The 13,710-nt window shown below is 39.5% G+C and overlaps 1 pseudogene; it reads right to left on the bottom strand.

Annotated features, from left to right (window-relative positions):
- Positions 1-802: 802 nt before the first annotated feature.
- LOC104998719 overlaps positions 803-13,710 on the bottom strand; it is a 30,959-nt pseudogene continuing 18,051 nt past the window's right edge.

The following is a 13,710-nucleotide window of genomic DNA, read 5'->3' on the forward strand; positions in this document are numbered from 1 at the left end:
TTGGACTGGTGATTCATTTCTTATATGATATTATACATGTTTCAGTGCCATTCTCCCAATTCATCCCACCCTCTCCCTCTCCCACAGAGTCCAAGACTGTTCTATACATCTGTGTCTCTTTTGCTGTCTCGCATACAGGGTTATCATTACCATCTTTCTAAATTCCATATATATGCATTAGTATACTGTATGATGTTTTTCTTTCTGGCTTACTTCACTCTGTATAATAGGCTCCAGTTTCATCCACCTCATTAGAACTGATTCAAATGTATTCTTTTTAATGGCTGAGTACTACTCCATTGTATATATGTACCACAGCTTTCTTATCCATTCATCTGCTGATGGACATCTAGGTTGCTTCCATGTCCTGGATACATCAGAGATGGGGAAATAGACCAGTCCTAAAAGCTGGTAACTAAGAGCCCAAACAGAGGGAGTGACCCTACTGTGTCCTCACCTGGGGTATAATTGCAAGGCTGCACCCCTCTATGTTATTAGCATTGTGAATGGACAAAAGGCAAGTGAATATCAACTGTCCTAGAGGAAGCGTGAGGGTGAAATGGTACCAGTTTACAGATATTTTAGGATATGATGAAGACAAATATATGTCTCAGCTGCCCCTTACTGACCTTTGGCTCTACCCCCAACAACTTACTAGCAGAATTTCTCATCAGTTTGGCTTGTGGGAATACTTAGCCCTTAATTAGGACCTCTCTTTTCTACTGGCTTCAGATAAGTGTGACCAATATAACCTCTGAAGGATGAGAAAAAGACACTTTCTTTCCCCAGAGTCCAGTCTTCTTTAACGTTGGGGTACAAAGGTGTTGGGCAAAAGGATAAGTCCCACCAGGAACATGAACAGTGTCTGGGTTGGTCAATGGCCCATATGATTCAGTGGTAAAAATGCAAGGCTTCAGGCTGAGACAGTTCCAAAGATTACCTGGAACAGGAAAATATTGCTCCCGAAGAGCTGTAGATTCATAAAGATGCCAAACAAAGGTATTGTGCTTCCTAATCTGTAGTGAACAGAAGAGGGAAGACACAAACCATAGGGTTTAGAGCCCAGCTTTAGAGCTGCAGTCTACGATTGTATTGACCCAGGCAGTCAATGGTCAAGCCTAAAGGATAAAGACCCAGCCTGTATAATATGTCATTTTAAGGTTGTAATTATAAAGCTACCATAAATAATTATATGACAATAGTGAAAATGATACTCTTGTCATTCTTTTGTCTGAGTCACTTAGTATAGAGTTGGCAGTGAAACGAAAGCATAACTTGATCAAGTCACCATATTGGATGGTGTATAGAAGTTGAATATAGAAGGGTAAAACTTAGAGAAGGATTTCTTTCTTAAGAGTTGTCAGTATGCTTTGAGTTCTTCCTTTCCTTCACCAACCTCAGTACTATAAACAATTTCCTTTTTCTCAACTAGTGGTTGAAGCAGCAAAAATACTACTGTGTCCCCTTAACCTGGGAGCACAGTGTCTGGTACCTAACACAATTCTAGGGAATTTAAGTTCATGTCTGATTTCTTAGGGCCAAGAGAAATGTAAGAATTCAGGCAAACAAGCATGCATCAACTGCACGATATGAAAGGGAATCAAAAGTTCCCACTGGGGATCTAAAATTTACCCAGGAAAGATCTAAGGGAAAGGAATCCACTTTAAAGATCTGTTACACCCAGAGAGAGCTAGACTTAGACATTTCAACGGAAGAAACACCACAGATCACAGCAATCCCAAGACAGTAAGTCCTTTCTTGACCAGTATCTCTACTTTCCCCCCCCTATTCTTATTGTCTAGAGTAAGGAAATCTTAAGCTGATTGTCTAGATTAAGAAACCTATGTATATAGCCCAGTGGGTAGATAAAAGATTGAAAAAGCACAATGCAGTTAAATGCAGAAGTTGTCTGCTAGGATATGCCTAGGAAGAGGTAAACTGTATAATTCAGTAGTTAATTTTTTAAACTTGGCATTGGCTCTATATTATCCTGTATGGGATTTAAAAACACACTTACACACACACGCACACTTCAAAAATTCAGAATTAAATATAAAAATTTCCCTCTATACATCTGGGTCTCTTTTGCTGTCTTGCATACAGGGTTATCGTTACCATCTTTCTAAATTCCATATATATGCGTTAGAATACTGTATTGGTGTTTTTCTTTCTGGCTTACTTCACTCTGTATAATAGGCTCCAGTTTCATCCACCTCATTAGAACTGATTCAAATGTATTTTTTTAATGGCTGAGTAATACTCCATTGTGTATATATACCACAGCTTTCTTGGCATTAAAACATATATAATATCATAAAAGAAATGAATCACCAGTCCAGGTTTGATGCAGGATACAGGAAGCTTGGGGCTGGTGCACTGGGATGACCCAGAGGAATGGTATGGGGAGGGAGGTGGGAGGGGGTTCAGTATGGGGAACACATGTACACCCATGGCAGATTCATGTTGATGTATGGCAAAACCAATACAATATTGTAAAGTAAAATAATAATAATAATAATATAAAAAATTAAAAAAAAATTTCTCTCTGATCTCAAAATAAGTACTTATATCCCAAGAGATAATGCACATGATTTGGGGTGCTAATGCCCCAAATTGGAAACAAAAGTCCACCAACATTGAAGTACATAAAGAAATTGTAGTGTATTCATGTAGTGGACACTAAAGCACTAGGGAAGAGAACAACCTACTGTTACATGCAACAGAATGGGTGAATATTCATGAGTAAGCATGAGGAGAGAGGGCCTATCACAGAACCCTGTATCAATTTACACTACTTGACAGCCAAGATCAACAAATACTCATCTATAGTGAAGGAGATCAGAATAGCTATTAATTTTTATTTTGCCCAGGAGAGGGAAGTGAGGAGAGAAGAGTCAGGCAGTGGTGGTGGTTATTGCTGTATGGGGTAACTTGAGGGGAACCCCTGTGGAAATAGGATCTTTCTATCTTGATCTGCAAGTTGGTTACAGTTTTACATTTAGAAATATTTATTGATTTGTATATACTCATGATCTCATCCCCCTTTGTGGATCACAGCCTTGTCGTGGTGAAGGAACTTACATAACTCAATGAAGCTGTGAGCCATGCCATGCAGGGCCACCCACGATGGATGGGTCATAGTGAAGACTTTTGACAATACATGGTCCACTGGAGGAGGAAATAGCAAACCACTCCAGTATTCTTGCCATGAGAATACCATGAACAGTATGAAAAGGCAAAAAGGTTTGACACCAGAAGATGAGTTCCCCTGGTTGAAAGGTGTCCAATATGCTACTGGGGAAGAGTGAGTGAAGGGCAATTACACATAGCTCCAGAAAGAATGAAGCATCTGGGCCAAAGTGGAAGCAACACTCAGTTGTTGGTGTGTCTGGTGGTGAAAGTAAAGTCTGATGCTGAAAAGAACAATATTGCATAGGAGCCTGGACTGTTAGGTCGAAGGATCAAGGTAAATTGAATGTGGTCAAGAAGGAGATGGCAAGAGTGAAGATCGACATCTTAGTAACCAGTGAACTAAAATGGATGGGAATGGGTGAATTTAATTCATATGACCATTATATCAACTACGCCATGCAAGAATCCCTTAGAAGAAATGGAGTAGCCTTCAGAGTCAACAAGAGTCTGAAAAGCACACTTCGGTGCAATCTCAAAAATGATAGAATAATCTCAGTTCACTTCCAAGGCAAATCATTCAACATTATACTAATCCAAGTCTATGCCTTAACCTCTGATGCCAACGAAGCTGAAGTTGACTGGTTCTATGAAGACCTACAATATCTTCTAGAGCTAAAACCTAGAAGATGTCCTTTTCTTCATCAGGGATTTGAATGCAAAAGTAGGAAGTAAAGAGATACCAGTAATAACAGGCAAGTTTGGCCTTGGAGTACAAAATGAAGCAGGGCAAAGGCTAACAGAGTTTTGTCGATGGAACATGCTAGTCCTACAACATACCATTTTCCAGCAACCCGAGATAAAATGATGCTACACAGAGACATACCAGATGGTCAATACCAAAATCATATTGATTATGTTCTCTGCAGCTGAAGATGGAGAAGCTCTATAAAGTCAGCAAAATTAAGACCTAGAGCTGACTGTGGCTCAGATCATCAGCTCCTTATTGCAAAAGTCAGACTGAAATCAAATAAAGTAGGGAAAATCAATAGGCATTTCAGGTATGACCTGAATCAAATCTCTTATGATTATGCAATGGAGGTAACAAATAGGTGCAATGGATTAGGTCTGTAGACAGAGTGCCTGAAGAACTATGAACAGAACTTAATAACATTGTACAGGAGGAAGTGAATAAAAATCATTCCAAAGGGGGAAAAAATGCAAGAAGACAAAGTCATTGTCTTAGGAGGCCTTACAAATAGCTGAGAAAAGAAAAGTAAAAGGCAAGGAAGAACGGAAAAGATATACCAGACTTAATGCAGAGTTACAGAGAATATCAAAGAGAGATAAAGACTTCTTAAGTGAACAATGCAAAGAAAAGAGGAAAACAATAGAGATCTTTTTAAGAAAACTGGAGATATCAAGGGAGCATTTCATGCAAGGATGGGCATGATAAAGGGCAGAAACAGCAAGGACCTGAAAGAAGCAGAAGAGATTAAGAAGAAATCGCAAGAATACACAGAAGAAGCATACAAAAAAGGTCTTAATGACCCAGATAACCGCAATGGTGTGGTCTCTTATCTAGAGCCAAACATTCTGGAGTGTGAGGCCAAGTGGGCCTTAGGAAGCATCACTATGAACAAAGCTAGTGCAGGTGATAGAATTTCAGCAAAGCTATTTCAAATTCTAAAAGATGATGCTGTTAAAGTGCTGCACTCAATATGTCAGCAAATTTGGAAAACTCAGCAGTGGCCACAGGACTGGAAAAGGTCAGTTTTCATTCCAATTCCAATGAAAAGCAGTACCAAAAATGTTCAAACTCATTTCACACGCTAGTGAGGTTATGTTAAAAATTCTTCAAGCTAGGCTTTAGCAGCACATGAACCAAGAATGTACAGATATACCGTCTGGGTTTCAAAGAGGCAGAGATCAATTGCCAACATTTGGTTGATTATGGAGGAAGCAAGGGAGTTCCAGAAAAACATCCACCTCTGCTTCATTGATTATGCTAAAGCCTTTGACTGTGGGGATCACAACAAACTGTGGAAAACTCTTACAGAGATAAGAGTACCAGATCACTTTACCTGTCTCTTAAGAAACCTGTACACAGGTCAAGAAACAACAGTTAGAACTGGACATGGAAAAATGGATTGGTTCCAAACTGGGAAAGGAGTACGACAAGGTTGTATATTGCTACCCTGCTTATTTAACTTATATGCAGCATACATTATGAGAATTGCGGTGCTAGATGAATCACAAACTGGAATCATGGTTGCCTGAAGAAATACTGACAACCTCAGATATGCAGATGATACCATTCAAATGGCAGAAATTGAGGAGGAACTAAAGAGAGTCTTGACGAGGGTAAAGAGGAGAGTGAAAAAGCTGGCTTGAAACTCAACCTGAAATAAACTAAGATGACATCTGGTCCCATCACATCATGGCAAATAGAAAGAGAAAAATGGAAGCAGTGACAGATTTTCTTTTCTTGGGCTCCAAAATCACTGCGGATGGTGAAATCAAAAGATGTTTGCTCCCTGGAAGGAAAGCTATGACAAACCTATACAGCATATTAAAAAGCAGAGACATCATTTTGCCGACATTAGGTTTATATGATCAAAGCTATGGTTTTTCCAGTGATGATATACAGATGTGACAGTTGGGACATAAAGAAAGCTGAACATTGAAAAATTGATGCTTTTCAATTGTGGTGCTAGAGAAGACTCTTGAGAGTCCATTGAACTCCAAGGAGATCAAACGAGACAGTTCTAAAGGAAATCAACCCTGAATATTCACTGAAAAGACCGTTGATGAAGCTCCAATTCTTTGGCCACCTGATGTGGAGAGTCAACTCATTGGAAAAGACCCTAATGCTGGGAAAGACTGAAGGTAAAAGGAGAGGGGGATGACAGAGGGTGAAATGGTTAGATAGCATCACTGACTCAATGGACATGAATTTTAGCAAACTCCAAGAGTTAGTGGAGAACAAAAGAGCCTGGAGTGCTGCAGTCAATGGGGGTCACAAAGAGTTGGACACAATTTAGCAACTGAACAACAACAATTTGATCTCTTCATATTACAGTTTGCAAAGTTTTCTCCTATTGTGGTCAATACTGAAATCAGACTGATTATATTCTTTGCAGCCAAAGATGGAGAAGCTCTATACAGTCAGCAAAAACAAGACTGGGAGCTGACTGTGGTTCAGATCATGAACTCCTTATTGCCAATTCAGACTTAAATTTAAGAAAATAGGAAAAACCACTAGACCATTCAGGTATGACCTACATCAAATCCCTTATGATTATACAGTGGAAATGACAAATAGATTCCAGGGATTAGATCAGATAGACAGAGTGCTTGAAGAACTATGAACAGAGGTTCATGACATTGTACAGGAGGCAGTGATCCAGACCATCCCCAAGAAAAAGAAATGTAAAAAGGCAAAATGGTTGTCTGAGGAGGCCTTACAAATAGCTGAGAAAAGAAGAGAGGCAAAAGGCAAAGGAGAAAAGCAAAGATATACCCCTTTGAATGCAGAGTTCCAAAGAACAGCAATGAGAGATAAGAAAGCCTTCCTCAGTGATCAATGCAAAGAAATAAAGGAAACAATAGAATGCGAAAGACTAGAGATCTCTTCAAGAGAATTAGAGATGCCAAGGGAACATTTCATGTAAAGATGGGCACAATAAAGAACAGAAATGGTATGGACCTAACAGAAGCAGAAGATATTAAAAAGAGGTGGCAAGAATACAGAGAAGAGCTATACAAAAAAGATATTTATGACCCAGATATCCACGATGATGTGATCACTCACTCACCTTGAGCCAGACATTCTGCAACGTGAAGTCAAGTGGGCCTTAGGAAGCATCACTATGAAGAAAGCTAGTGGAGGTGATGGAATTCCAGTTGAGCTATTTCAAATCCTAAAAGATGATGCTGTTAAGGTACTGCACTCAATATGCCAGAAAATTTGGAAAACTCAGCAGTGGCCAAAGTGGAAAAGGTCAGTTTTCATTCCAATCCCAAAGAAAGGCAATGCCAAAGAATGCTCAAACTACTGCATGATTGCACTCATCTCACACACTAGCAAAGTAATGCTCAAAATTCTCCAAGCCAGGCTTCAACAGTACATAAACTGTGGACTTCCAGATGTTCAATCTGGATTTAGAAAAGGCAGAGGAACCAGAGATCAAATTGCCAACATCTGTTGGATCATGAAAAAGCAACAGAGTTACAGAAAAACATCTACTTCTGCTTTATTGACTATGCCAAAGCCTTTGACTGTGTGAATTACAACAAACTGTGGAAAATCCTGAAAGAGATGGGAATACCAGACCACCTGACCTGCCTCCTGAGAAATCTGTATGCGAATCAGGAAGCAACAGTTAGAACTGGACATGGAACAACACAATGGTTCCAAATCGGGAGAGGAGTACATCAAAGCTGTATATTGTTACCCTGCTTATTTAATTTATATGCAAGGTACCTCACATGAAACGCTGGGCTGGATGAAGCACAAGCTGGAATCAAGATTGCTGGGAGAAATGTCAATGACTCAGATATGCAGATGACACCACCCTTATGGCAGAAAGTGAAAAAGAACTAAAAAGCCTCGTGATGAAAGTGAAAGAGGACAGTGTAAAAGTTGGCTTAGAACTCAACATTCAAAAAACTAAGATCATGGCATCCAGTCCCATCACTTCGTGGCAAATAGATGGGAAAACAGTGGAAACAGTGAGAGACTTTATTTTGGGGGACTCCAAAGTCACTGCAGATGGTGACTGAAGCCATGAAGTTATAAGACGCTTGCTCCCTGGAAGAAAATCTATGACCAGTCTGCACAGAATATTAAAAAGCAAAGATATCACTTTGCTAACAAAGGTCCATCTAGTCAAAGCTATGGTTTTTCCAGGAGTCATGTATGGATGTGAGTTGGACTATAAAGAAAGCTGAGCGCCGAAGAATTGATGCTTTTGAACTGTGGTGTTGGAGAAGACTCTTGAGAGTCCCTTGGACTGCAAGGAGATCAAAGTAGTCAATCCTAAAAGGAATCAGTCCTGAATATTCATTGGAAGGACTGATGCTGAAGCTGAAACTCCAATACTTTGGCCACCTAATGGGAAGAACTGACTCATTGGATAAGACCCTGATGCTGGGAAGGATTGAAGGCAGGAGGAGAAGGGGACAGCAGAGGATGAGATGGTTGGATGGCATCATTGACTCAATGGACATGATTTTGAGCAAGCTCCAGGAGTTTGGTGATTGACAGGGAAGCCTGGTGTGCTACAGTCCATGGGGTTGCAAAAAAACAGACGCGACTGAGCAACTGAAGTGAACTGATGTGCCAAAATCTGTACTGTGATGGATTACAGATGGAGTACATTCATCTCCAGTGAAGAGACTGACAGTGTGATACAACCTAACTGTTCATCATATAATCAGTTCCATGTGAGTCTTATTTTGTGTGTTTTCCTCATTGTTTACCTTTAAATATGCACCCCTCTCTCACAACACATTATAATCTTTGACATAAATGGCTTCATGTCCCCACTCTTTGAATGTTGTCAGCCCACCTGACAAGGAGCAGGAGACACATCCTTTTACGCAGGTTAGGTGTTCAGAACAAGTGAAAAGCAGTAGTTTTAGTCTGTGCTGCCTCTACCTCCTCCTGCATGGTCACTCTCAAACCCTTCAATAACAACAAACACATATCACTTGTCAGTGTAGTGCCAGGCATTGTGAAAAGCACAGGTACCCCACAGGACAAGAAAGATGTGCTCCCTTTTTTTGTAGTGTAGCATATTACACATGCAATCGCCAGTGTGGATGTGATATGAAGAAAGATGCGGGGAGTTAAGGGAGACCCCAGGAAATTAGACAGAAGCAATGATATTTTGAAAATGAGGCCATAGAGCCAGGCAGGGATCCATGAGAGCACATACAGTGTAGATTCAGATCAGGAAATGAGCTAAATCACAAAGTCCTTGTACAGTGCTCAAAGCTTCTTTTCATGATATAGCCATGAAAGACAAGGGAACTGAGCTTGCATTCTCAACTAACTGCCCTTTTTAGAAAAGCAGCTTGTCTATCTCAATAAAGAGAAGGCAGATGTCAGTTTATTTCTGCCCTCCAACCCAGTAACCACTTTCCCTTTCCTGCTCACCTTCATGTTCAGGGTTTCTTCAGCATTCTTCATTTCATGTCTGTGTGAAACTTTCTTAATTTTCATTAAGCCCTCATCTGGTTTATTTGTGACAATCAGCCACTGAGCAGATTCAACCAACAACCTGATTAAAGAAGAGCACACAAGTGCAGTCAGCTTTCCCTTGCTTATTTGTCACCTGATTATTGGCAACAGATACTTTTTGCTTTTCATCTATATCTAGAACTTCAGTTGTTGGATTAGGAAAGAAATTATGTTCTATTATACAAATACTAGGAAAATACGAGAATGACTATTGTGGGCATTTTACCTGAAATGTATAGCACACGCAGTCTTATACAGACTTGGGAGTCAAATTTCCTCTGTGCTTAATCAGCAGATTTTCCAAGAAGCTTATGAGGCTTAAGCTTGAGAGTCTTCCACATGCATAATTCCCTTCCAAAGTTTGTCTTAAGTTCTATCAAATTTGTGCTCACAGTATATATTTATAAAATATTCTTTTTTTAAAAGCCCTCCTATTATGTAAGCTTAAAGCCCAACAACATGTGCAAGTACTCCAACCATGAACTGCTCTTAGTAACCTGTTGTTAGTCGCTAAGTACACAGATGAGCCACTAATTTAAATTAGTCTCAGTTTTCTCATCAAGACAGTGGAGAAATTAATGCCACTGTCCTTGTGGGCTTGTTATGAGACTAGAATGAAATAACGGTTGTGTCTGGTATGGATTGCACTTTCCTCTCTCTCTAAACTCCTCTCAGTGTATTAAATCTATAGTCATTTCTTTATGAGTGATGAAATCTCATTCTCCCTAGACTGGTTTTAAGTGTAATGATGAAGCATAAATAAATGTTAAAATTATCTAAGAGGGTAGGGACTGCTGAACACATGATGTAAAGCACCTAAACTGCATGCCAGTTTTATTACTGGAAAAAACTATGCTTCTATTATGTCAGCTAACTATATGGATAAATTTGTTGCCTCTTCCTTTTATCCAATTTCACCTACAAAAATGAAAATAAAAACTTTGCCATGATGTGATTCATTCCAAAGCCAAAAATATTAAAGGTGCTTACTTTTTAAATATTTGAGTGCATTTTACATTAAGGAAAATAACACTAAAATAACTCTATGACTGCTACACAGAGTAAGATACATGAAGAAGGATGGCAGAAAATACTTAGATTTCTCTGGAAGAAAAGTCATTGTCACTCCCTGTTGTGCTTTTCAAATCTCAGTTTGCGCAGAGTGAACAGATGAGAGACATGGGTTTTACTTCCAAACAATTAGATATGATCCCTGGAGTAAGACTACTCTGATTCAATATGCATTTTCATCCCAGGTACCCATAAGACCGAGTGAGAGAGAAGGCTCATACCTTGAGGAGAAAAAGAAGACAAAGAACGTTACAGACACCACCAGCTGCAGGGTGCGCCACTCTCGAAAGACAAAAGCCAGTCCTCCCAGCATTGTCTGTCCAATACTAAAGGTACAGGATAACAGTGTCATTACTATGGTTTGTGACTGGGAACTTAGCCACTCTATAACTGAAAGAAACCCAATTGAGATACTAATGTCAGATAAAGGTGAAATTTCAAGGTCAAATTCAAGACTTGGAAAATGGATTAGATCACAGTTGTGGACTTACCAAGCATGTTGTTATTTGCTATGATGACTACAGCAGAACAACCTGACTAGAAGCATAGTAAGCAGTCAATGAGGAAGGTGGGAGCAAAGGCTGCACAGGTCCCAGAGATGGCGAGCTGGAGCAAACAGCACCTGAGAATCAACTTTCGCCCAAAGCTAAGAAACAGAGAGTCAGCTTAGATTATGGGAGTAATAGTAATACATGGTAAGAAACTCAGAAAGCAAAAGCATACTCTGAAATTTAGACAGTGTTTTTTTTTTTTCTAATTTTATTTTATTTTTAAACTTTACATAATTGTATTAGTTTTGTCAAATATCAAAATGAATCTGCCACAGGTATACATGTGTTCCCATCCCGAACCCTCCTCCCTCCTCCCTCCCCATACCATCCCTCTGGGCCGTCCCAGTGCACCAGTGTTTTAATAAGTGATTCATGAACCTGAAATCTTGAAAAAACAAGAGCTAAATCAACACATTTCCCCAAAAGTAACACTCTTTGTCTATGTAGTAGCCTAAGAATCTAAAAACTTCATTCTCTAGTCAGCAGGAGGCAATTGACATCAAGTTATATCATATTAAAGAAACCACAGTATTGGAAATTGTAATATTACTGTATTACTCTTGATGAAAGTGAAAGAGGAGAGTGAAAAAGTTGGCTTAAAGCTCAACATTCAGAAAACTAAGATCATGGCATCTGATCCCATCACTTCATGGAAAATAGATGGGGAAACAGTGTCAGACTTTATTTTGGGGGGCTCCAAAATCACTGCAGATGGTGATTGCAGCCATGAAATTAAAAGATGCTTACTCTTCAGAAGGAAAGTTATGAACAACCTAGATAGCATATTCAAAAGCAGAGACATTACTTTGCCAACAAAGGTCCATCTAGTCAAGGCTATGGTTTTTCCAGTGGTCATGTATGGATGTGAGAGTTGGACTGTGAAGAAAGCTGAAGGCCGAAGAATTGATGCTTTTGAACTGTGGTGTTGGAGAAGACTCTTGAGAGTCCCTTGGACTGCAAGGAGATCCAACCAGTCCTTCCTAAAGGAGATCAGTCCTGGGTGTTCTTTGGAATTATGCTAAAGCTGAAACTCCAATACTTTGGCCACCTTATGCAAAGAGTTGACTCATTGGAAAAGACTCTGATGCTGGGAGGGATTGGGGGCAGGAGGAAAAGGGGACGACAGAGGATGAGATGGCTGGATGGCATCACCAACTCAATGGACGTGACTTTGGGTGAACTCCGGGAGTTGGTGATGGACAGGGAGGCCTGGGGTGCTACAATTGATGAGGTCACAAAGAGTCAGACACGACTGAGCGACTGAACTGAATTGAACTGAATATTACCGTAAACATCCATTTAACAAGTATGTGTATCCAGCAAAGTAGAGAGTCTCTATAGAGTGTCTAGAATGCATGGAGCTAAAAGTATACTTGAGTCTCTAAATTACAGCTGAAAAAAAAAATGTTAGTTGCTCAGTCATGTCTGACTCTTTGCAACCCCATGGACTGTATAGACTGCTAGGCTCCTCTGTTCACGGAATTCTCCAGGCAAGAATACTGGAGTGGGTTGCCATTCCCTTCTCCAGAGTATCTCCTGGACTCAGGGATCGAACCCAGGTTTCCTGCATTGCAGACAGATTCTTCACTGTCCGAGCCACCAGGGAAGTCCTGAGCCACTGCAAAGTATCAGGGAACAATGCATTAAAGTTGTTAAAGCTTTATGTAAAATCACTCAATTGAATCTGGATTTTCAGTTCTCAAGCAACATGCTTTCCTAGAACAATATGAGCTCCATAAGCCAGACAGAAGAAATTACATAATTTTTTCAGGGGAAAGATTAATGTAAGATGGTGAATCAAGGGGAAAAGAAGGTGAAAGACAAATGAGGAAAAGGGAATTTGGTTTTCCTTGGGCGTCAGGAAAAGGGGACCTTAGTGTATATGACTTGGACTACATAGGATGTGCTAATATATACACCCAGTAATAAAAACTAACGTACAAATTTTGGAATTCGGAATTCCTCTGCAAGGTTTGAAATAGAATTCTTTAAAAATTCAAATAGTGCACCAAAAAAACTGGAAAATGTAAAAACATAGGAACAAAAATAATACCAAATAAGCATTTTAGTAATCATTATTATCACCAAGATTGAAGGCAGGAGAAGGGGACAACAGAGGATAAGATGGTTGGATGACATCACTGACTCAATGGATGTGAGTTTGAGCAAACTCTGGGAGAAGGACAGGGAAGGACAGGGAAGCCTGGTGCGCTGCAGTCCACGGGGTTGCAGAGTCAACCCCATGGACTGAACAACTGAACAACAACATAATCATCAATAAAATGGTACAGGGAGGGAGGAGGGAGGAGGGTTCAGGATGGGGAACACATGTACACCTGTGGTGGATGCATGTTGATATATGGCAAAACCAATACAATACTGTAAAGTTAAAAAATAAAATAAAATATTAAAAAAAAGAAAGTTATGTAGAAAAAATTAAAGTGATAGACTGAAACGAATCATGACAACAATCACATCAAACAAGTTGCTAATGACCTAAACCGTCTATCACATGAGGGAGATTATCAAAGGGTTAAAAAAAGACCTAATTTTAAGTACAATGGTACTTAAAATATTGTGGGTTGAAAGTAAATTGACAGTAAAAAAAATATTTAGTTCAAATAGTAATTATAAGATGCCTGGTGTCTTTACATTATCATCAAATAAAACAAATTTCAAAACAAAAGACATTTACAGAAATAATAATGCTGA

Source organism: Bison bison, unplaced genomic scaffold (genome assembly GCF_000754665.1).
Source record: "Bison bison bison isolate TAMUID 2011002044 unplaced genomic scaffold, Bison_UMD1.0 scf7180017864334, whole genome shotgun sequence".
Taxonomy (NCBI): Eukaryota; Metazoa; Chordata; class Mammalia; order Artiodactyla; family Bovidae; genus Bison; species Bison bison.